The following is a 26584-nucleotide window of genomic DNA, read 5'->3' on the forward strand; positions in this document are numbered from 1 at the left end:
CACACACACACACACACACACACACACAAAAACACACATACACCCACATACATACACAAACACATACACAAAAACTGACATGTATACACACACACATGCGCGTGCGCGAGCGCACACACACACACACACACACACACACACACACACACACACACACACACACACACACACACACATACATGCACCCACATACTATACACACACATACACAAAAACAGACATGTACACGCACACACACAGACACACACATACACACACACACACACACACACACACACACACACACACACACACACACACACACACACACATATATGCACAGCCTTGTGTATTCCTGCTACTATTCTAATCTTTCACATTCCACAGATGACTTGTGCAAGGATATTATGGCCAGTATTTTACATAGACACCTGACTATAGCACCACTGACTGCTAGCAACAACTGTTACAACCCATTTTGGTGTCCCACTTAACAGCATTTCTGTGGGAGTATCATAAAATGTTGTCTTTAGACCATTGCTCTTTAATACTTGTGCCTGTGTTAAGAAATTTAGCTGCAGTTATTTCACCCTCCATACTAACACTGCTGTGTGAATACTCATTTTTTTTATCGTGTTACATATGTAATAATCTAAGATGAAGTTATTTCTATCTTCAGTTTAGCAAGTATGTCAGAGCTCTCATTTTTAGCAGTGTATGGTTAAGCCTCTCCTTGTCTTTACTATGCTTATTGGTGCAACAGATGTTTGTAACAAAAGTGTCTTAATTGCCTAAATTTTTTTAGGTTTGCGTAACAACAAAACCTCTCCTTTTCTACCCTTAACTCATTTTGCTGTAACATAAAATTTTCATGAAGTTTTCATAGCTTTTTTTTTTCTGTGTCTCTAATATCAACCAGTGGGTTCCATCATTCCTCTTCCATTTTGTTCTCAGGTTCATTACCTATCATTAGTGTAGTTTGAGTGTAGCTGCTATTTTAGTTATCTAATAATTAATTCTTAGAATGTCTCTCTTAGCTCGATTAGCATGAGTCTTGCTAGTCATATGTGAAGCATGAGAAAATTGCATGATCCCAAGTATTCATTAGAGGTAATATATAATTATTGACCAAGGGACAGGTAAGGCCATTCTATAACCATAAAAAGGGAAATATGCTAGGCTTACAATGGCCTGCAAGAGCAGCTAGCCTAATACTTACCTATGAACCTATGAAACTGTGAAAAGATAGATAAACTATGTTTTGCTGATGCTGTGTGCATCTTACATTGCACTGAAGGTTTTAAACTTAAAATGTCAGAGATGTTTTTTACCCCTCATAGAGAAGAGCTTCTGCTCTGCCTGACACCTGGGTTAATTGGTAGCTTAGATACCAAAGGACTGCCATGGGGTGCAGATCAAAGAGAAGAAATATGCCGCTGCTGGTCTGCCTATATTGGTGACAGAAGGAATATTCTACCACTGGAAAAGGTTAGATGAGCAGCAGTTGGGTATTTCTAGCCAAAGGATGACCCAGCCATTAAGAGACATGGGAACAGTAATCTTTACCAAGAATAAGGATTACTGAGCTATATTTCAGTCAAGGATTCAGTTGGTGCTTGTGGCCGACACAAACCTGGGGGCAGGGTCAGCATGGGTTTGAGTCAGAGCAATGGGTGAGGTGTGCATCATTTGGGGTGGCAAACTCTCTTCCTATTTCTATGAACAACAACATGCTTTGATATCATTCAATATCTGGTGTATCCTTTCTTTTGCTGTATTTTAGCCATGTAATATTAATTATCTCATTCAAGTTTATTTTAATTATTTACTGGTTATTGTATGCTATGAGTGATTTTTCAGTTATTTAAATGTTTATAGAGATTGTGGTTTGTTTGTTTTTCATGTTTGGCTCAATAAAAGTTATTTAAAATTAGTTGAAAAAAGGAAAAAATGGTGATTTGATGCCACTCTGTCCTATAACTCACAATGTTTTACACAGTAGGAATAATGTTTACCTGACAGGGTTAATTAACCATTGGCCTTAGAAAAATAGTATTTGATGCAATAAGACATTTCTTTCCTATTTACAAGTTCTGACTGATGGCACTTTCATTTTATTGTCTAGTGGGAAAGATAAAGGTGTTTATGAACCATACTTATCCATTTATTTCAGTGATTTAGCTGGTAGCATACTTTCATTGTATATTCATTGTATGCTGAGTGACAAGAACGAAGTTTAGACATGTATTTTTTTCATTTGCTTTTATTTACTTTTGTTTCTATAGTATGTATACTGTATACCTTTGAGCTTGTTATAATTGATTTTCATCTGGGTTGTGCATTTGAAAAATGCCAGTTTTAATGCAGGCAACCAAACTTAAATGAAGGATTCTGAAGGGAAGTACCTCAGTTCCTGAGGAGGCATTTACTTTTATTCTACTTGTATTTTATGTGTTTCACAAAACAGAGGATTATGATTAGGCTTCTGATCATCATTAACTTACAGTGCATAGAGCATGCCGATTATGCTCTGATACTCAAAAAAAAAAAAAACTGTTAAGCGCCAGATTGGCTTGTGACCCAACCTTAACAAATGTTAACAACTCCCTACTTATGTTATTAAGTTCAGGTCTGGCACCAGTCATAAAATCTGCTTGTACTGACTAACAAATTACAGCAGCAGAAGTAAATGGTTTGTTTCTGTCTGCTGTCCATACTGGTAATGCATCACCATCTTCTTAAAAAAACTCAGTTATTAGAATAACAGGATATATTAGGATCCATTTCCTGAAGGATATAAACTCAGAAACTCAAATGGATGTCATTATTTAGTGACTTCAGTCACCAATGGTTTGTGCTAAAACCACAAATTTCATGAGGCATAGACCAAAAATGTGAAGCAATAATCTGGACGTCCTGAGATTACCTAGGCAGTTGAGAGGTATGAAATGTAAGTATAAATGTAACAGACTATGAGACACTACCTCTTTGACAGTGCCCATTAAGTGTTTTACTGCTTTGAAAGCCAGGAAAACACTTAAAGAGATTTCCTCTGTAACCTGTTACTAGTAGTACATGGAGCAGATAAAGCTCCATGCACTACAAAGAATTATGATTGGTTCACCGATCATAGCCTTCAATTATGTGCTCTCAACATGGATGCTAAAATTTACCTTTTGAGCTTCACTCTCAGGTTGAATTTGTTGGCATCCATGTTTTCACACATAATAAGTGGGTTTTGATTGGCAAGATGATCCTAATTCTCTACATAATACACTTGAGAGCAGAATGTAGTAAGATTCAAGAGGTTAATCTTAACATCCATAATGAGAATAGGCAATCAGTAGTTGTAATGGCAGGACACAATCATAATTCTTGAACTGCATGGAGGTTTTACTGCTCCATGTACTACTAATTACAGAAAAAAAAGCACTTAGCACAGCCGCACAAACAAAAGCAGAAGCAAAGTGTCTGCCTGATGAGAGAATAGTTTTAAAAGTATGACATCACTCTTACACACACACACACACACACACACACAAACACACACACATATATATATATATATATATATATATATATATATATATATATATATATGTATATATATGAATGACAGCAAGGTATATAACAGCTTTAAAGCTATTAAAATGTTTTAGATGATGCTCTGTGGTGGGTGTTATTGTTATTATCTACTATAAGACTACACAGTGCTGAAAGGTGCCAAACAAAACTTTGTTAACCACCTTAATTACATCAGAAAAGTTCTTAACATAATTCATAACATATTCATGGCACTCAGTACAATGCATGGTGCACTCATCTGAATCTGTAATAAGCAATTATTTGCATAACAAACTGGCTTTCTTTAAAAAAAAATTGAATTCCCAAATACAGGCCTCCATTTGCCTTACATGTAGTGTAAGAGTACCAACTGAAAGGCTGTTGAACTTAAATCACAGGTGAAGCATGTAATTATTTTTATCTGTGCCTATATTTATTAAATAATATGCAAACAGCATTTCTGCACTTCTGTAATTAATAATTGCTGGATAGCTATGTTTTTTTAAAATTGGAATGGTCTAGTGTTTCAGCTGCCCCAGCAGCAAAGCTCAAAGTAAAAACGGAATTATAAGAACAAACAGGATATGAGGACAAGGCTGGATGAACCAGAAAAATCAGATTGCACAAGACAAGTATATCCAGCTGACACAGCAGAGATTACAACTTAAAATTCTGTTTATTAAAACAAATGTCATAAACACTAAAGCAATAGAAAACACATTGAAGATGATCGCCTTTACACCTATCCCAGGTACTTCCTCAGATCTAATACACAGCAGTTAAACCATTCCTTAAATACTCCCTTACAAATCAAGGCAGGCAGGCCAGAGCTTTAGATCTCAGCACAGGTCTTAAAGATACAGAACCATTTTAGACCTTTTCTACAGACAGCAAGCAGTTCTAAAATCCATTTTGTTTCTGCACGCTCAGTCTTTGTTTTAATGTCACCTCTCCTGATGTTAGGTTTAATCATCTCTAATACTAGGAATGTAAATTTATGAGAAAGGTCAGTGGCTGCAACACATCTAGCAAGGGCATTTCTGATATATTTCTTAGAAATATCATTACTGTACTCACGTATCCTGTCCCTTAGGGCCCTATTTGTTTTACCAACATAATAGCATTAAAAATCTTGCAGACAGCAAGATACACTACATTTCTGGTTTTACAGTTCACAAAAAAGTTAAATTGGTAGATACACCCAGTCACATTATTTTTGTAGCTATTAATACTATTCACATATTTACACGTTACAAGATTTACATGGATATGTCCCTTTCCTGCTTGATAACAGCACATTTTTACTCTTTGCAGGTTTATAGCACAATAACTGTTTTCACAGACCAATTGTTCTTAAAGCATCTCATTTGAGTATTTTACAGTGAAATTAAGGAAACTCATGGCACTTTGTAAATACTCCACAAAATCTGTCAGCATATCTTGTGGACCTGTCCAAATAAAGAAGACATCATCCACAAAATGATTATAGAAGGGGATGAACTGACAAAATCCATTTTGGACAGCCAGCACATAGAGATTCCCAATATGCCATAACTAAATTAGCATAGCTATTGGCACACATTGTGCCCATGGCAACCCAGACTTTCTGTAGAAAGAGCTGATCATCAAAGACAAAAACATTATGCTTTAATACAATCTCAAGTAAAGTGCATAACAGTTGTATTTGCAAAGTACTATACCCTAGGTGTTCAGATAAAAAGTGCCTAATAAAGTCAATACCTATACTATTCGCAATCATTGTGAACAGTGATGTCACATCCATGGCAACAAGCATAAATTAGTCCCATTGAAACCAGATGACCCATCATATATCAATAAAAGAAAATATTTTGCATCTCTCAGTACATTATCCACCTTGTCAACTACAGGACGTAGCTTTTATTCAACAAAAATAGAAAGTGGTTCAGTGGCCCACCCATGACCTGAGACAATAAGTCTCTTGAGTGGGTCCCTTAAACATTTATGCATGTTTGGAAGGCCATAAATAATCAGTATAGTTGGATACTCAACTAAAAAGTATTCATATATCTCTCTCTCCCAATGGTGCCTTCCATCAGCAGCTCATCTAGGCTCACCTGTATATCACTCAAACGTGCATCAACATTTACATCACTGAGCTTCTGATAGGTAGAAGCATCACTCAGCATATTAATCATACTTTCTAAGTACCTAGCACTGTCCATAAACACAATCCCACCCCTTTTATTGGCTGGTCGAATCTGCAAATGTTCGAGTGACACTAATTCATACAGAGCATGAAATTCATTCATATACGCAGCATGCATCCACATTTTGTTCATAGAAATATGTTGAAAGGGCAGTTTGATTGATTATCAAGGTTGTGTCATAACAATGGTGATATGTAAGAATCGTTTGCTCAGCAGAGAAAAGATTTTTTTATTAAGAGGCTATACAGAAGACGATAGTGATGTAGTACAGAAGGAAGTGCTAAGGCATAGGTCAGAATCTGTTAGACCTTATTTTTCTTCTAGAAATTATTCTGTTGCATCTATGCCTAATGCAGACATTAGTAAGATTACGCTCAACCTTACTTATTTTAATGATGTTAAGGTTGTCTGCAATATAACGAAAAAGAGTTGGCAAATTATCACTACTGATGAGAAATATAAAAGTTTGTTGGGTGCAACTCCTAATTTTTGCTTTAAGAACAATCAGACTGGGAAAGTTATTGTGCTATAAACCTGCAAGGAGTAAAAATATGCTGTTATCAAGCAGGAAAGGGACATATCCATGTAAATCTTGTAATTTGTAAATATGTGAATAGTATTAATAGCTACAAAAATAATGTGACTGGGAGCATCTACCAATTTAACTTTTTTGTGGACTGTAAAAGCAGAAATTTAATGTATCTTGCTGTCTGCAAGATTTTGAATGTTATTATGTTGGTAAAACAAATAGGGCCCTAAGGGACATGATACACGAGTACAGTAATGATATTTCTAAGAAAGATATCAGAAATACTCTTGCTAGACATGTTGCAGTCACTGACCCTTCTCACAAATTTAGGCTCCTAGTATTAGAACTGATTAAACCTAACATTAGGAGAAGTGACATTAAAACAAAGGCTGAGTGCGCAGAAACAAATTGGATTTTAGAACTGCATGCTGACTGTGGGAAAGGCTTAAATGGTTCTGTACCTTTAAGACCTGTGCTGAGATCTTGAGCTCTAGCCTGCCCTGATTTGTGAGTATTTAAGGAATGTTTTAACTGCTATGTATTAGATCTGAGGAAGCGCCTGTGATAGGTGTGGAAGCGCTCATCTTCCCTTTGTTTTTTATTGTTTTATTGTTTTTAACATTTGTTTTAATAAACAGAATTTTAAGTGGCAATCTCTGATGTTTCGGCTGGATATACTTGTTTTGTTTAAAAACAGAATTGTATTTTGATTTGAAGGAGTTGACTACGAGTCCCAAAACAGGCCTTTATTTCTTGGTCATCTGTGTTTGTATCTAACAATGCACACAACAAACTACCATGCATTTGGGTGTGTGGCTATTTTTTAGTTGTTGACAGGGAAGCTGGTGTGCAAGATTAACTCAACAGTCTCTTTTTACCTTTCCTATTAAACTATGGTTCTGCTTGACTCTGTGTTGATTAATTTTGTTTTTATCTTTATCAAATTCTGTATAGCTAGAAAATTATTCAGTGCATATGACCCAGTCCTGACAAGATCTTCTCCACAACTCATATATTCAAGTACTCATACGGAATGTTGATAATGTCTTTGTCTGTCTCCTGACCATGTAACTAAAATTTAACACTAGCTATGCATATAAGTATGTTTAAGTACATTAGCCATACCTCTCAATCTCATAGAATAAGAAATCTGGACAAACCCATAAATAATGGAGGGACAAAGGCCCAAAAATAGGGATACTTTTTAAATACTGCTCTTACAAACTTTGAAAGTTGATAAAATAACAAGGTTTTTCATTAGCATGGATCTTCTGAAGGGTATGTAGTCTGAAACTCAAATGTCCGTCATTATTTTCTGAGGAGTTAAACCCTCAATGATTTGCCAGTAATTTGCCAGAAAACCAAACCACAATTTTATGAGACACAGACCAAAAATATGAGGCAAAAATCTGGACATTCAGTGAAAATATGTACAATTGTGAGGTATGATAGCATCTGACACAATACCCTTTCATTCCATGGGGGGTGTAAGTCTCTGTGTGTGCATGTGCATGAGTATGTGTGTGTGTGTGTGTGTGTGTGTGTGTGTATGTGTGTGTGTGTGTGTGTGTGTGTGTGTGTGTGTGTGTGTGTGTGTGTGTGTGTGTGTGTGTTATACACTTTTCTGCCAGAACATGAAGATGTACACCATTATTTCACTGAATTCTGCTGCTACAGGTCTGTAGCTACCATCACCATTTCATCAGCTCCATCTTTCTTGTGTCTTCATATTCCTATGATGTGTAGTTGTACTTTCACTATAGAAATTCATTCCACCTGTATGACAAATCTTTTGAGATGTAGAGTTTTTCAGATTAAAACTTAATGTTTATCCTTAGTCTGATGACTGAGGTTTCTTCTTCCCTCTCAGTTATTTTTTTTTCATGTTGTACCTTTTGTTTCTCTTCTCTTTCACAAAAAGAATGTATCTAGTTCAAGCCACTTGTCTCCATATTTTGCATATAAGTTCTACCTTTTGCTTTCTTGCAAATATCTCTCTGATATTACTATTCCCTTGTATCTATATAACCCCAAGAACTGTACACAACACTACAGTTTTGGCTTCAAGGGTGTGCTACAAATTGATAATAGCTGCTCCATTCCCACTGAATGTATCCATTTCCTATTGTCCTTGGCTTTTGTAGTTTCAGTTTGGCTTTTGGTGCTCATCACCATCATTGCACTCAGCCCTATATCCTTTTCTTCATGTTAGTTTACATTTTATTCCTGCTAACCAGTAGTCTTAATCTCAACTGTTGTAACTTAATACTGATGTGTTGGAGTCACCATGACTTGGGGACTTGTGCCATCACTGACTCTCTGCCTCACTGTCAGTTATCTTCAAAGTCTCTACAGCATATCATATAATTATTAAAAAACTCTCCATATCCCTTACTGGAAACTTTTCGGAAATACACCTTCACATAAACAAAATAAAGAAACTCATTAAACAGCAACCATAGACAAACCCCACCAACAAAGACATACAATTAACAGTCCATATATGTGTATATGTTTGTGTGTGTGTGTGTGTGTGTGTGTGTGTGTGTGTGTGTGTGTGTGTGTGTGTATATATATATATATATATATATATATATATGTATATATATATATATATATATATATATATATATATATATATGTATATATATCACACACACACACACACACACACACACACACACACACACACACACACACACCAAAGAAGTACTTTCCTGTTCTCCTGTTGTTTCAACATTAATAAGCAATAACTATGTCTTATCATCTTTCTGTACTACTATGTTTCTAACCATGCCAATTTTGTCATGAACTTCAGCATAAAGGGCCAAGAGAATGTTTTTGTTGTTGTTGTGTCTTTCGGCTTTTCCCAGTTAGGGGTCGCCACAGCAAAACTCCAGTCCACTAATGATTGGCAGTATATTTTTACGTCCTGAGCTGCTGGCCCTGATGCACAGCCTTCAACGAAGGTACGCCCATTCACGCATGTCTCCACACAGAAGACGCTCTAGCTGAGACTCGAACAGGACAACGTCTTACTGTGAGGCGAAAACGCTACCGCAGCACCACCACCGCAGAATAATAATTATAATCATATTGCTCTCCACAACCACTCAGTGAGATTACACTGTTCACACTGCTTCCTAATGATTTGAGGTCTTCAGTATATATTATTTGTAAAGTAGCAAAGTATTTTATATATCTAGAAAGTTTTCTACTCCTGATTTCCAGTAAAATCTAGTCTGAAGCAACAAAGAAGATAAGGGGTTTATCTTCCATAAAAATGTATGGATTTCCTTCGGTTTAGTGAAAAAGTTCTAACATTCAATAAATCTAGTTTCACAGAGTATCTGTTAGCCTTTTTTTCTGTTTAATGAATTTGTTTGTGACAGTGTAAATGTCTCTGTTTTTAGTCTGTATCTATCTGTCTATATGCATGTGTATACACACACACACACACACACACACACACACACACACACACACACACACACACACACATAAAACACAGTAGTTAATGATCTGTTCCTATGGCCAAAACTTCAGTAAGATGTAATATAAGAGAAGGGAGTCACATTTCTGTGTCCTGTGCTACTAACACATTAAAGAGGTTGCTACAGACATTGCGTGAAAACTGAAAGGCATGCTTTTCATGAAGTAGATCCTAAGCAATGTGATACAAGTACAGCCAGGATAAGTGAGACAGCCATGTGTCACTATGTTACAACCAAGCTAGTAAAATGTATTTTCATAAGGAAGGGAGATTTCATCCCAGCTAAACTGGTGAACCATGACTGTTTTGTCAAATACCTGCTGGTATGTAAGTACCATATTAATTATTACCCCAGAAGTGGAATTAATATGCATTAATGGTGCTAGAAATATCCCTTCATGGTTGTAATATCTCATATAGGTATAGGAAAGTGGTAAACTTCTGTGGCTTTAACCTCTGATTTAATTCATAATGTAATTAAAATAATGATTTTCCCAGTTTGAAAGCACTGTAGAAAAAAAAATCTACAGCAACCATATAGCAGGTTGAAAATACAAGGTATGACATTGACATAATACATATATTTAGTATTAAGGGGGTAGATGGCAGCAAAGCAGTGACATTCATGGAGTGATTTACAATAATAACTAAGAGAAGGAAGGACACACAGAAACTAAAGAAGGATTGAAAATCTGGCTATGTTTTTACATTAAGAATCATTTTACAGAATCATTTCCGAATGATAAAGCAGTTCAGCCAAAATTGTAAGAGATGTTATTATAGAAGCTAAAGTTGAACTAATAGAAAACTCCGAAGTTTATTCAAAAACTTTCAAAAAGTATTAGCACAAAAAACAAAAGGAGAAAAAAATTGGAAATTTGAGGCAGTTGAAAGTGAGATGAGAAAGAACACAGAGTTTTGGTTCTGCTTTTGCCAGTGTAAAGCAAATAATGCAATAGAATATGGACTCTGAATAACAGGAATCTGTAAATCAAGGTAAAGGTAAAATTGATAATGATTTCGGTGAGACTGTGACATCCATGTAAGCAAAAGTAGAAGGAGAGAAACCTAAAATAAAGAGTAGCACTCGAAAGGCCAAAGTGAAGATGACAGTTTAAGTATGATAACAGTGAATATAAGCAAATGTTATAGAGCGAGGACTGTGAAGATGATGCTTCTATTACTTGCAAAGATACAATTAATATACATATATATATATATATATATATATATATATATATAGATCTAGGACTTTTGAATGAAAGTTCAAAAGCCCGAATCCATTACCACTGAATACACTTTAATGAAAGCTCTTTCATCGAAAAAGCGCTTTCGTTAAAGTATGTTAAAAAAAAAAAACACAAAATCTACTTGAATGCAGGGGGGTCGCACTACAGTGGGGGAAAAGGGAATTTTCCCTTACCGCACCATAGTACGGCCAGAACAACAAGCATACTTACGTGAAAGTGCTGCTTCAGTGAATAGCACTCTTACACAAGTATGCTCACCAAATTGGGATTTGGTGAAAGATGCAGTCGAGCATCTGTTCGGATCTTACATATATATATATATATATATATATATATATATATATATATATATATATATATATCTATATGTCCTACCTGCTGTCTCCTTAGACACAACGCACACACACACATGCGCATACACATACGTGTGTGTATGTTGTGTGTGCATGTGTGTCTGTGTGTGTGTGTGTGTGTGTGTGTGTGTGTGTGTGTGTGTGTGTGTGTGTGCAATATATATATATATATATATATATATATATATATATATTTTTTTTTTATATGGGTCAATGTTGATTTATTGAAAGACCACTTACCCAAATTCAATTTCCATGAGACAACTTCAACTAAACATTACAAAACCACAAAGCACCAAAGTTTTTTCACTGGGAAAAGAAACACTTGGCCACCAGGGCAAAATAATAAAATGCACATAAATTAAACCCACCAAGGTAGGGAGCTTCACCCCCGCACATCCCCACACCCCCCTAACTAAATATACCAAATCTGAGATTACACTACAGTGGGAAAAAAGGCAAAGTTCACCCTGGTGGCCAAGTGGTTCATTTCCTGGTGAAAGAACTTCATTGCTTCATGTTTTTGGTTTTGTAACATTTAGTTAAAATCATCTCTGTGAAATTGAATTCAGGTAAGTGGTCTTTTGATAAATCAACAAACCATGCATGCATAGACTAATCACATATGAAATGTAAATAAGTCATATTTTTTGTAAAGCTCTATTGGTTGATCAGAAAAACTGCATCCAGTCATAACATTTGCATGCTAAAAAGGCTGTCCCTTTTTTATTGGTCATTGTAAAGACAATCGGCCAATAGTAAACATTCAAACACTTCCAAGCCATTGGCTCTATTTTAGAAACATGGACCGATCACATATAAAATATAAATAGATCATAGTTTTTTTTAAATTCTATTGGTTGATCAGAAAACTGTAGCCAGTCTTAACATTTACTTGTTGGCTGTTCAATTATTACATTGACCCATGAAGAAGGAATAGTGTTTTTAACATAGTGGAACCATAATATCAACACATTTTATAATAAAAGGAAAATAATTTTACTAAGAGTAAGAGTAATTCCCAGAATGTTCGAGCCTTTGTCATTGATGTGAACTAACAACTCAGAAGCTTAATAACATTCACCAAAGCCAAGTTTATAATTAAAATAGCTACCCAAGCCAAAGGCAATCACAAGGTATTTTTTAGGTATGGTTGCAATCTCTAAAGCACAGTACAGCAATACACTAAGCTGATTGTGAATGATGTTACCTACACCAAGGCTGAAGATATAAGTAACCTACTGGCTGATAAATTTAGATCTAACTTTACCCCTCTCTCCCTCCATCAGGTTATACCTTAAACTGGCTCACATCCAGATATCACACAAGACCAAGTCCTAAAGGTATCATCAAAAGCTAAAAATACTGCATCAATAATGGATCCTAACAATATTCCTGGTTCCATCTTAAATAACATGGAGCACAATTTAGCCACACCCTTAAACACTGTTCAATCTCAGCCTCCATACAGGTTTTGTACTAAGTAAATGGAGAACAGCTACAGTCATCCTGCTGCATAAGAGAGGACCTTGCACAAACCACTGCAATAACAGACCCATAAGTCTGATCAGCCTCATATGAAAAGCCATGGAAAGACTTATCATGGAATTAATCAGTCTGGACATAGGAAATCTCCAAACACTGGACAAGTCTCAGTTTGGATTCATCAAAGGCAGGTCATGCTTACTCAACCTGATTGATTTTTTCGTAAAGTTCACAAAAGCAATGAATGAAGGCAAAAATGGTACATACCACATACCTCAACTTGGGCAAAGCTTTTGACCCAGTTCCCCACTCAGGCATAGTAGAAAAGCTAAATAAACTGGGAATAAACCCCTGTGTCACCCACTGGATTGCCACCTGGCACACAGATAGGAGGCAGATAATTAAAATATGGGAATGTATCCCACAAAGAGAACAGATACCAGTGGATTCCCCAGGGTTCTGTGCTGGGGCCTCTCTTGTTTGGCATCTACTGTTCTGAAGTAAAGGCCAATGCCAAAGATCTGTGGTTGCCCAAGCTTGCAGAAGACTGCAAGCTATGAGCAGTTATTGAATCTTCAAATGACCATATTTTAGATTAGGTTTGTCCCCAAAAGAAAAAAATGCTGCCAAAATCATGGACTGAAACTAAATGCCAAATAAAGCATTATTGTATCCTTTGGAAAGTTGTGAACCCCAGGGCACTACAACATTTACAGTATGCCTCTAAGAGTTGACTCAGTTGTTTAGGATTTGGGAATTTATGTGTACAGTGACCTAACCTTTGAACAACATGTGTCTATTGTTGAAAAAGGTCCTTCTATATTGCACAGCTTATAAACAAAGGGATTGAGTCTAAATCTAAGAATGCCGTTGTCACCATTTACTCAGCTCTCATTAGGCCAGTCATTGAATATAATGCTCCCTTTGGCATGTATCTGTCCAGTCACGTGCAACAAGTGGAAGGCCCACAGATCCACCTTACTAGAAAGATACAAGATCTAAACAAAATGCCTTACATGGACTGAATCAAAGCCCTGTCACTATACTCAGCATCCTACAGACTGCTAAGAGGTGACCTCTGTCTGGCAAGTCAAATGGCATCATCAGACCCACTCAGTCTAGGGATCTAAACCTCTTCTGCAATATAAACAGTACAGGTGGGAGGGACAGGTATATCTCACAGAGGATACAGCTTCTGTGTTACAGACTCCCCATCCACATAAAACAAAGTTCATCCTTATTTAAATTCAAGCGCAACTTAGATCTTTGGATGGGGATAAGAACATTTACCCCACGACTGCCTCCATACTTCTAATGGACAAATGCAGCTCCTAAATGCTTTACCCATTGGTCTTCTCAATAATGCCAGTTAATCTCATCAAGGGTATTATATAACTATTGACCATGGGATGGGTAAGTCAGTCTATAACCAAATAGGATAGGTTATTTCAAGAACAAAAAGGGAAACGGGCCAGGCTGAAAATGTTCCACAAGGACAGGTATCCTACTACTTACCCATGGACCTTTGAATCTTAACATGAATGTGGGGCAGTTTGTTCATAACTCAGTTTACTGATTGTTGTTTGGGTTGTCACAAGCTGGTGGATGCACATCTGGTCAAGTTTAGAATTCATCACTTTATGCAGAAGTGATTGTTGTTTCTGTTGTGGAGTTTCCCATATAGTTACAGTTGTTTGGCCATGGAGTTATCTTATACAAGTTAGGCATGTGGGGGCATTACCACCATATGGGAGGGGGGGTTAAGTACAGAATTCCCTCACCCTAGTCAGAAAATGTGCTTGGAGTAGTTGTATGATTTTTTTTTTTATTCATCATAAAAGGGCACTGTGTGTGTTACTTTTGTGAATGGATTAGTTTCAGGGATTTTTTTGACAATGATATATGGATTTAGTTTAATTTGTTGATCTGTGCAAACCAGTTTTAAATACACTTTTTAATCAAATCAGAACTTATTGAAAGGTGAGAATGGTAAATGTTTTGGAAGTGCAGTGAGAGAGTAGACAATCTGCCTTCTTGCAGGACCCATGTTAAAACTAGTTCCTGAGTTTGTGGGTCAGGATTTGATCAAGCATTATTAATGAAGCTGTGATTCACTATATCATAGCTTGCCACATTTACATATACCCATACAAGGATGAACGTTTTGAAAATAAATTTCTAGATGGGATTAATATCCTGCGTTGGAGGTTTTTGGGAGTTTTTTTTTTTTTTGAAAGGTATTATCATTCAAAGAGAAAATATTGCATTGTTACAAACTGGCAGAACTACAGAAAATGCAGTCAAACTGTTTGTACTGTATAACCCTAAAATATGTTTAGGGCAAATGCAGCACTCTGTGTGAGAGTAATAACATATCATTTGTTTTAATTAAAAAATAATAATAGGATGATTTATTTTTCCATTATTGATGCAAGCAAGGATGACTGCAGTGTTCTCCTTTGTAGGGTTTTATGCTAATGTAATGTCATACAACTATGGAAACTGATTGTTTGCATGAATGATGTGTGATAATGCTAAAGCATTTAATGTCATGTACGCACTGAAAAGATGGAATATGGTATCTAAACAATCTAGTACTTAGAGTACATTAGGATAAGCCAAGGGAAGATAACTTCTAATTTGCATTTGTTGCTTATTAATAAACCACATCTGATTAGGTAAGTGCCCATATCTAGAAACAGACGATTGCAAGTAAATCAGCAGGATGCACAAGCATCTTAAAAATGTTGCTAATATGATACTGTAATTGCATGGTAAAACTCTGAGGCTGCATAGTATCCTAGATCAAAATAAAGGCAATACTGTATATCATACGTTTTAATTGCTTACAGAAAATATTATGAGCTTTAAGCAGAAAGTTCATTACAGATTGAATTTTTCCTTTCTTTTTCTAAAATTAAGATGCTTATGAACCTCTGTATTATTCCTAATGAACATGCATTTTAGTTTTATAATAACAATGCATATTCTCAAATTACTTTAAGCTAAGTCTTGAGTTACACACACACACACACACACACACACACACACACACACACACACACACACACACACACACACATGCACATACATGCTTCTGTATACATTTGCACTTGCATAAATGCATACTGTTATGCAAATGTTCCCTTGAATGACTTTAGGATTATTCTCTAAACCTATGACCATCTTTTTTAGAAATCCTATGTTTTCACCTTCAGTACCTTATTTCCTACTGCCTAACATTATTTCAGTGCATATTACAGTAGATTCAGTTTTGTTCTTCACTTGTAAAAGTCTGTTGTGTCTCCTTAAATATGTTCTTTTATATCATAAAATGATAAAAAAATCATATATGAGCATTTCAAAGAAGTGTCTGTTGTTGGCCTCTATTCTACCTTCACACTTTCTTGCTTGGATTTAAACACACTGCTTTATCACTTCAGTGACATTTTCTTCATGTTGTAAATCCTTCTGTGTCATATGTGTTGAATACTTCCACTGCATAGTATTTTACTGGTAAAACATAAGAGTTCATGAAAATATCCAAGTTCTCACATGCAGCAAACGTGATTCAACATCAGAACCTTGACATCATAATTCATATATCTCAACTGTACAGATTTTCATAGAATGTCCAGATTTTCACCTCATTTTTTTATCTATTACTCAAAAATCTGTGTTTTTCTGGTAAATCACTATGGATTGATGTCACTAAAAATGACATCAATTTGAGTTTTAGACTTCATATCCTTCAGAAAATCTATGCTAACACAAATCCTGTTACTCTAGAAACTTTCTAAGTTTAAAAGAGCAATATTTAAAAATTGTCCCTATTTTGGTGCCTTTGCCCCCCCCCCCCCATTATTTTAGGATTTAGGATCCAGACTTCCTGCTCTAATAAGTTGGGAGATATGCATCATAAACCACTAACAAGGCTTACTTACTGCCAAACTGTACAGGGACCCAGAGCCAGACCATCCTTGCTAGTTAAACAAGCTGATCCTGAACTAAAGCTTTTTTCTGGTGTTTGGGATGGCAGTTATTGTAGTGTGAAAAAGAATTCATAAAGGTCAGCCTTCTATGAAAGTTAGTACAAAATCTATTATGGTCATGATCTTTTCTTAATTTTATATCCAAATTTGTTATAATGTCCCTACTCATATTATACGTAAAATTAAAAAAAAATACTCAACTCCATTATTAATATAGCAAATAAAATCATCCAATCTCTCCTGAGTGTCCATCCACAAAATAAAAATATTATTCAAAAATTTAGTATACACAGACCAGAAGTTCTCTGAATTTGATGTATTTCTATAAGAATGTGACATGCTGGTCTATATGTGTTGTAAAAGGTGCTTTCCACTTAATTTTGCCAATTGAATAAAGCAGGAAACTGTCGTTAAGAGGAAGAATGGTTTCTATTCCCCATTGATTTTAGGGACCAAGGGGGAACAAGATACAAATACTGATATGGTTCAGAAAAAAAAGAGATCTTTTATTGCCACTTTTACTTTGGACAGCAGCCTGATTTCAGATATTTTGCATAAAAAATGTGGGCCTTTTTCATGTAAGTACAGAATTAATAAAGAAATTGAGAGAAAGACCGCTTAAACATATCAAAATGTAGGTCCTTTAAAAATGATTTAGGAAAAGGGACATCCCTTTTTTAGTAATAGCTGAGTGACCAACAAGTAATTGGAATGTTCAAGTCTGGCCATTGCCACCAATATCCCTATATTTTGAAAAAAAAGTGTTCTCATTAAGGGAATAACCATTTATTCAAAAGGTCATTTTTCTTGTGACTTAAAATGTGTGGATTATTTGGCTCTATGTAAATCATGCCCAGCATTTTATATTGGAAAAACTAGTAGAAAACTGAGGGAATGTATTTATTTACATAACTATGATATTAGGAAAAAGAAGAATTACTAATGCATTATTTAAGCATATTGAGGATGATGGGCATGAATCTGCATGTATCGTATTGGAACACATAACACCTGAACCCTGGAGGGATTTCCTGAAGAATTTATAGAGAACCGTGAGCTCTGGTGGCAGTTGTTGCTTAATGCTACAAACTTTTCAGGGTTAAATGACATGTGCTGTATTACTTGTATATTAAAATTAAAGCATTATGAGGTTTGATTGTTGATTTAACATTTGTAGTCATTTTAATATTTGCTTTGATTTTAGATTTTTTAATGTCAATGAAGAGGCAAGTGAATATTTTATCATTTTATTTACTGCTACTTATTATTGTCCATTTTTGACCATGTGACTTGCAAACAAGTTTTTAAACAAAATGAGTGATTGCTTTCTATTGTTCTGATGAAGTTCCACTGGGAGAAAAGAAAGCCCTTAATTGTTAAAGTAATTATTTATTCAGCTCTTGTCCGTGTGTTGGATGTATTTTGCACCACAGCAAGTATTTTTAGATTCTGAGCTTGTGTAGTCCTTGCTCCGGTTTATTAGTTTACTATGTAGCTAGAACAATTGATGAAAATAAGAAATAATTATAGATATTTTTACTATCCAGAACTTGCTGGAAAGCTGTTAAATAAACTACATCACACATCTCTAAAAACAGACCTTTCAGATTTTTTTGAAATGCAAATCTGCAGGTGAAATAGAATTGCTATTGTGCCATAGTACCTTATCACTTTTTACTGAAAACTGTATTCCATACACCCATGTACTCACCTGTAGGGTTTATATCAGATGATCAAAAGCTGAAAATATCAAACCGCAAAACTCTGAACTTGCAACCTTGAAATCGTAAAACATCGAAAGTGGAAATAAAACCCACTAAACACCCAAAACAACACAAAAACCACTCTATGCAGGGGGGCAAGCCCCCCTGCACCCGCACACCCCCCGCTACTTAAATATACCAACTCCAAGATCACACTACAGTGCAGTAAAGAGAAATCTTCCCTTCCCGCACTCTATGGCGATCTCCGGTTTATGTTTCAATGTTTTCCATTTTCAAGGTTGCAAGTTCGAAGTTATAAGCTTCAAACTTGTCAGCTTTCGATTTTGTAATATACACCCCACCTTGTCTAGTACATATAATACATTTTTCTAGTTTGGCAGATTGCAGAGAGAATTAAGGCTATAAGCCATTAATAAGCTGCTTCCTGTTTGTGCAGGTTCTCAATGTTCTTTAATACTTGATCTCAGCCATTTACAAAAAAAAACTTTAATATCACTGTGTAATACTTTTCTTTATTATGAAATAGATTATGTACCTGTTTAATGTGGTGGGCTTGGTCTTCCAGAGTTTAAGAAAGATATCAATTCTGCTCATTATCTTACTAATAAGCATGCCTTTCGACCTCCATATACATTTAAATTAAAACTTGCATATTAATACCTGAGAGGTACATTCACATCATTATGTGTTGTATAATACTTCCTCTGCGTACACAGATAAACCTGGATGTATACCTTTTGGAATAATTTGACACTATCATTGGGTATTCAGTGGTGAAACATTACTGACAATCATACCTCAAGGTTTTTAGAGATGCTGAGAGAAGTGTCATAAATAACTGAGGTTTCCTATGGCAATATCATGCATGCTACATTCTCATACCTCTCAACCTCTTAGAGCAAGAAATCTGGACAAAGCCACAAATAATGGGGAGACAAAGGCCCAGAAATAGGGACCCTTTTCTAAATATTGCTCTTACAAGCTGAGAAAGTTGATAGAATAACAGGTTTTGCATTAGAGTGAATTTTCTGAAGGATATTAAGTGTGAAATTCAAATGTCTGCAATTATGTTTTGACTTCAGTCTTCAGTGATTTGCTAAAAAACTACACTTTTATTAGAAATGGATGAAAAATATGAGTCAAAAATCTGGACATTTGAGAAAATCTGGACAACTGGGGGCTATGTACATTCCACATCATTCATAGCAATTTCCTCACCTTTGGGGACTGTTGCAAATAACTTCACCTCAGACACTTTAGCCTTATATTATCTAATTGCATCATGGATGTTATGGTATTATTATCACCTCCCATAATGCAGCTTGTTTTAAAAAAATGTTTATGTATATAGCCCTCTTAGAGTGATTATTGTACAAGTAGCATATAACTACAATATGGATTTCAAAAGGTTTACAAAGAGTCACCAGTTTCATCTCAAAAGTGTAAGGCATTACTATAGATCCTGTGAGTATCCATAAACTTAACCTACTATACAATTATCCTCTGGAAAATAGTTTCTAACCTCTTCTCCCTACCAAATAATGGTTTCTAACATAACAATTACTTGTTGGAGCTAACAACTATATTCTAATGCACATAGGAACACAATTTCAGTCATTATACTATTTTAAAATTTGTCTGGTGCAAAAATGAAAGTAAACTGTCAGATTTATCCCCACATGTGTCATATCTCAATATAGCTGTTGTATTACTTTCAGATAGCTTATGAGACAACAACATCCAAACACAAAATTGGGATAACATGTATGTATGCCCTAAACAAGGCCATTAGAAAATGATATAAACAAACCTGTTCCTCACCTTGTGAAAATCAAATCAAATTCTGAAATAAAATCACAGAATAACATAATATGGAAACAGTTTTTCAAATAAATTGGCTAATAAATCATCAGTTATCTAATAATGTTACCACTATCCGAATGGAGTCCAAATGGAGAGATGATAAAATCAACAAAAGGAGAGAAGTTTTGCTGGAACTGAATTCATCTTCAAGTCTTGATGAGTACTTTCATGAGGTGGACCCTGTGTTTCACAAAATCTCACTAAGACAACACTGATATATAGACTGTATTTTATATAGCATATATCACAGACACAAGTAGGTTAAAAAATAAAGAAGTTAGCTGGGTGCATAAGTCCCAGGATAAAAAGGTGCCCCATCCTGGTAGGTGCACTGGTGCCATGACTGGAAAAAGTGACAGTGTAGAATCCTTAAGACATGGAAATATTCCTGCAATGGGACTAGGCCAGGCCTAGGGGGGGTGATGGCATCTGTGTTGTAGAAGGAAGTAGCAGTCCAAAAAAATCAGAAAAAAGTGATAGGCTAAAAAAAAAGCCTACAGACAATAGAGCGGACTATTTAGGATAGGAAGGAAATTATGTATTTTTACTATTATGCAAGATGCCCAAAATTAACACAGGTCATATCACAGCATGATGGAACAAATTGTCCCCAAAGTAAGGACAAACAAAAGAAGCAGAACACATCTGAAGAAGAAATATGGACATGGAAAAGAAAAAGAGATTTGATATGGTGCAATATTTATGCAAAGGAGAAAGCAAAACTATCAATGCAAAAGGAGCAGCACCAACAATTTTTGAATTGAAATGCAGACAAAGACATCCAGATATGGAACCTTTTGCAATACACAAAATAAGAAAACAAAGAGGAAAATTAGAAAAATAGTTTTAGTAATAGAGAAGTTAAAGAAACAGAAACTGAGGTTATGGATTACCTGCAAACTGAAGGATTTTGTATAAAAACTTAACTTAGATAACAACACAACTGGATAGAGCAATGGACACCCAAATTAAGGAGAAACAAGTAGAGCAGGAAGCATCTAATCAGTTAAGATATGAAGATAAGTTGGAGCTTTCCATAGGAAACCAGTACAAAGGTTCAGTTGGAGCTATACAGGAAACTGTGGCAACTCTGACACAGTCAGTGTCGTGGAGTGATAGGCCAGTGAGTTCCCATATGAAAGAGCAATGGATGACACAGAGTGAATCTGAAGAGAATGTGGCACAGGAAGAAGCGTTGGAACTTTTTATAGAATGCCGGCAGGAAATGTTGAACAAAGAATGTGCCCTCAGTTTAGAAGAAAATGATCTAAGAGAAGAGTTGCTTGATTTAATACATATGGATAGACATATTAAGATCAATGAAAGAAACAGACTGCAGAAGGTCAATAAAATACAAAATGTTACAAGTTTGATAAAACAAATGAAACAGTAATTAGGACTGGCTACAGACACTAATGCAATATAACAGAAGTAAAGAGGATACATTACTGTGCAGCCAAATTATTAACAGATAAAGTCCTACCACAAGAACACAGGGTAGAAAGGGAAAGGACAGGGAGAAATCGAATGCCATCATGGAAGTATCAAGTAGAGAAAACTATAAAGCAATTAAGAAAAGAAGTGTCACTGTTAGAACAGTATAGAAGAGGGAGTATATCAACAAAAATACTGAGAAAGATAGACGTGATAAAAGCAATGCGCAGTATTAATAATGGATCAGGATTTATCAGCCACAAAAAATAGCACAGGCAGAAAAATGTATTAGATACACAGATAAATATAAAGGAAAAGTACAAAATAAGCAATTTATTGATGACCCAAAAAGTTATATACAGTAATTGAAAGGTTACCAACAAAAAAAGAAGAAATAGACACATTTTGGAGAAATATTTATGAAGATCCTGTGGAACATAACAAAGATGCTAACTGGATAGAAGAAGTCAAAGAAAGACTAAGAAGTTCAAATGTACAGGATATGAAATGGATGAAGTAAGAGCCAGAGAGATGGAAACAAAGTTAACAAAAGCCTCTGAATGGAAAACTCCTGGCCCAAATGCAGTACCTAACATCCGGCTAAAAGTATTAACATCTTTGCATGGAGATTTAGCCATAAGTAAGAATTATTTATATGCACACCCCAAACAGACACCAGCCTGGCTAACAACAGGAAAAGCAATGTTCCTACGTAAGATGAACCTGCAAGCTACCCTAAAAACTATAGACCAATAACTTGCCTTCCGATGATGTGTGAGCTATACATTGGAATTGATGCCGACATAGGTTCATAGGTTGGTACTAGGCTATCGGCCCTAGGGCCTATACAAGCCTAGCCATAACAATTCCCTGGCTATTTCTTTCCACACTATTTACTTCCCTGGACCCCTGTCTAGCAGGGTGACTGACATGATCCCTGGGGTGAATTTCCTTTCTCCCATCCACTCATCAAGGTTCCTTTTGAAGAGGGCCAATGAGGCGCTCTGCTTGACATGTATGGGCACTCTATTCCAGAGTCTGGGGAATCTCTGGATCAGTAACCTATCCTGACAGAGTTTATAGTCATTTAAAAGAAAACTCAGTTATTGCAATAGAAAAAAGGTTAACAAAAGAAAGTCATATCGAGCAAGGTATCATTTGTTGTTAAATAAAGTCTTAATGGAGAACTGTAAAAAGGGAGAAGAATCAAAGCATGGCATGGATAGACTACAAAGAAGCATTTGACAGTATCCCATATTCATGGATAAAAGAGTGCTTAAAAATGCATATCATACACCCTACACTGATCAACTGCATTACAGTGACCATGAAACAGTGGCAGACCACTTTGCAGTTAAGCCATGATAAAGGACAAATTATTATTCCAGGCATAAAAATTCAAAGGAGGATAGTCCAAGGTGACTCTCTGTCACCACTGCTCTTTTGTCTTATAAAAAAGAATCTACAATCATATTTACATATGTTACCGGTACATGTAACTCCATACAAATTGCAGGATCATTACTGGGCAAATTGCAGATGCTGCGAAGAGCACTTCCGGCTGACATCAAAAATTGAAACAATACTAATTTCATGAACTTTAATCATACTCTTACTTAAGAATGGGGTCCATTCCCATCATAGTATTAGAAACCCAAAAGATTTGGAAAAATTAAAGTGAATTACCACAGTGTATTGTAATAGATAGCACAATCTTTTGCATAATCTAGGAAGCTGTCCTTTGTTAACATTACAAATTTTATCTTGAGTTGGAAACAGCATTTTTGTTTTCTTAGTATTTAACAGTGTATATCAGTAATACTGTCACTTTACTTTTACAGTATGCACTTGGTGCAGGGATAATTAATCAATTACAGCCAAAATGTCTTTTAGATGTACCAGCCATCTTCTTTAGTTTACAAAGTAAAGACATTCAGCGAGTATAGAAGAATCCGGAATCAAGCTCATATGTGTTACCCATACAATTTTATCAGCATATAGAACCTGTATTCTTCATCTAAAGACTCCAACATCAAGTTATACTCTGAAAGGCAGAATAATAAAATATTATACTTATATGATATATAGAAAGAATTCCCACCTGGATAAAAAGGAGCATGTCTTTTCTTGCATAAAATTGGAATGTAATATATATTTCAATTATCACTGGAAATATATGCAACTGAAGTGTTTTTTAATACCATGAGCACAGAGTATAAAATTGTGTACACTACGAATGTAGCATCCATCCACAATGAAGAATGAATACAATCCTTTTTCATGGCCACAAAGAGACATTTGATAGCATTGGGGTTGTATTCCAGAAGATGTATGGTTTGGCTTTACTCTGCCTAATAGGTAGTAGACATGTGCAAGCTATAAATGCCTAGTTGGAATAAAAAAAAAAATGAAGTTGGAATCATTTAAATATTCATGTATATATGTGTGTGCGTGTGTGTGTGTGTGTGTGTGTGTGTGTGTGTGTATATATTTTATATATATATATATATATATATATATATATATATATATATATATATATATATATATACATGCATAGATTGGTCATAAAGATTTCAGGACAGAAATGTTATGTTTATAATTTTTACATTCTGAAAACTGACTATGGCAGACATTTGGCTGGTGTATTTTTTCTTTGCCAACATGATAAACAGTCTTAGTGATACTAGGACTCTGGTCTGGCTTTTCCTGCTTGTGGATAAATTGCATATTATCTTTGTATTTATTTATTTATTTGACGTTGATCACTATGAAGTCTTACTTAGCAAAGTCCTTTTCAGTAGAAGCCAAGGGGAAAGCTCTATATTACATGTATTTACACAGGCAGTTAACATGAGTTAACAGTAAAATATAATTCAACAGCCAACCACCATGTTAAATACACTTAATAGTTCATACAGCATGTTAAGTTCAGACATATCTAGAACAGTCAGGATTATTTTACAGTGAATTTATATATTCACATTTAAACTTTAGTACATAGAACTTAGTATTTGCTCCTGTGCCAGTCCTGGCTGAACTTACTCACACTACTTCACTCACCCCCTTCAACATAAATCACACTTCATAACCAACTCCAACATCCTACTCCACGCCTTTGTTTTGTTTTTCCCACTACCTTACCATATCTACTTCATCTCGGCAGACCTTTCCTCCCAACTCACCTAAGCTTCCTGAAGAAATCTTACCCTGCACTCTTCTTAAAATCTTCTTCTCCACATCCTTCTTCCTTCTATGAACACAATATGAACACCGTCTGTCATACGAAGGCATCACTCAATTTCCACTCACTGCCTCTAATCATGTAATCTCTAATATATCTTTAAATATCTTATTAGAATCGTCTCAGGTCTCATTTCTCACATATTGATGTACACATGTAATATATTTGCCTGTGGTATAAATAGGATGCTCTGGAGAGATAGGTATGTATCCTAGAGGTTACAGAATTTATGGAACAGGCTCCCCATCCATAAGAAGCAGAGTTCGTCCCTAACCCAATTCAAGTGCAACTTGGACAATTGGATGGGAAACAGGAAATTCATCCCTGGTTTTGCACCTATGTCTCTATTGAACGCAGGTAACCTGTAAATGGTTCATCTCCCAGGCCCCTGCTTACACTTATCAAGGGTATCAGAACTTCTTAGAGATTCGTGATGCATGTCTAGGCTTAAAAAAAGGCCCTTATGGTCATTAGCCTAGTAAACACCTATGATCCTATGAATCAATGGTACACATAATATGGCCAATGAGTTTTTCCTGACATATTTTCTGCAAATCATGTTATGGTTTTTCATTGTACTCTACTGTGAAATATATGTTCTATGTTTTTCTCATTGCAACATTTTTTTTCACTTATGTGTTTGTTGTGTAACATGGTAGTTTACCATGTAAAATAACTGTACTTGGTTGTTGAAAGACTGTGGCTGTGGAGCTTTCCTCCCTAGGCATCCAGGGAAATTGGTCACTTTCTGCCCCAGTCAGACTTTCCTGGTAAATGAATGTCAAATAAATAAATAAATTTGAGGAATATCTGAGGCATGCACACAACCGATCAAAAATGTTAATATTCACTTTAGACCTGCAACCTGAAGATTGTTATAATAAAAACAAATTGCATTTTTGAAAATCATTTGGTTTGAGAGTTTAAGAAGGGGATTTTGCAGTGGGGGGTGGTATGTGAGCAGGATTGTTTTGTTAACAGATATGTTTTCACTGAGATTTTAAGTTGGAAAGGGGATTGTTCTGAATAGTGTCTGCTACAACTGCTTATCATCTATTAGCTTACAATGCACTTGTTCACTTTTACTTCCTGTAAGCAGTATGTTCCTTAACTCACACTACCTCAGTCATTCTGAATTATGTAGCCTTCCTACCTTACGACCCTGGTAAAAATGCACAGCCCTCCCAGGCCCCTAACTCAAACCCTACATCTCCTACCAAGTCCCTAATCCTAACCTGAATCATCTTTCCCTAATGCTAATAACACCCCCCCTTTAGCTTCCTAAACCTAAAGTCCCAATGATTGGCTAAAGCTAAAAACTCTAATTCTACATCCTAATCCTAAATTTTTCAGTTGATCCTTAACTCTGAAACTCTCTTCCTACTCACTAAACCTAAAGTTCTGTATCACTTTCTTTTCCAAAACATTGTCTCCTCATTCCTAAAAGTAATTTCCTTGATTGCTCCTTAGCCCCAAAATTCCTGT

This window comes from Protopterus annectens, chromosome 3.part0, assembly GCF_019279795.1.
Source record: "Protopterus annectens isolate FY-2018-M chromosome 3.part0, PAN1.0, whole genome shotgun sequence".
NCBI lineage: Eukaryota > Metazoa > Chordata > Ceratodontiformes > Protopteridae > Protopterus > Protopterus annectens.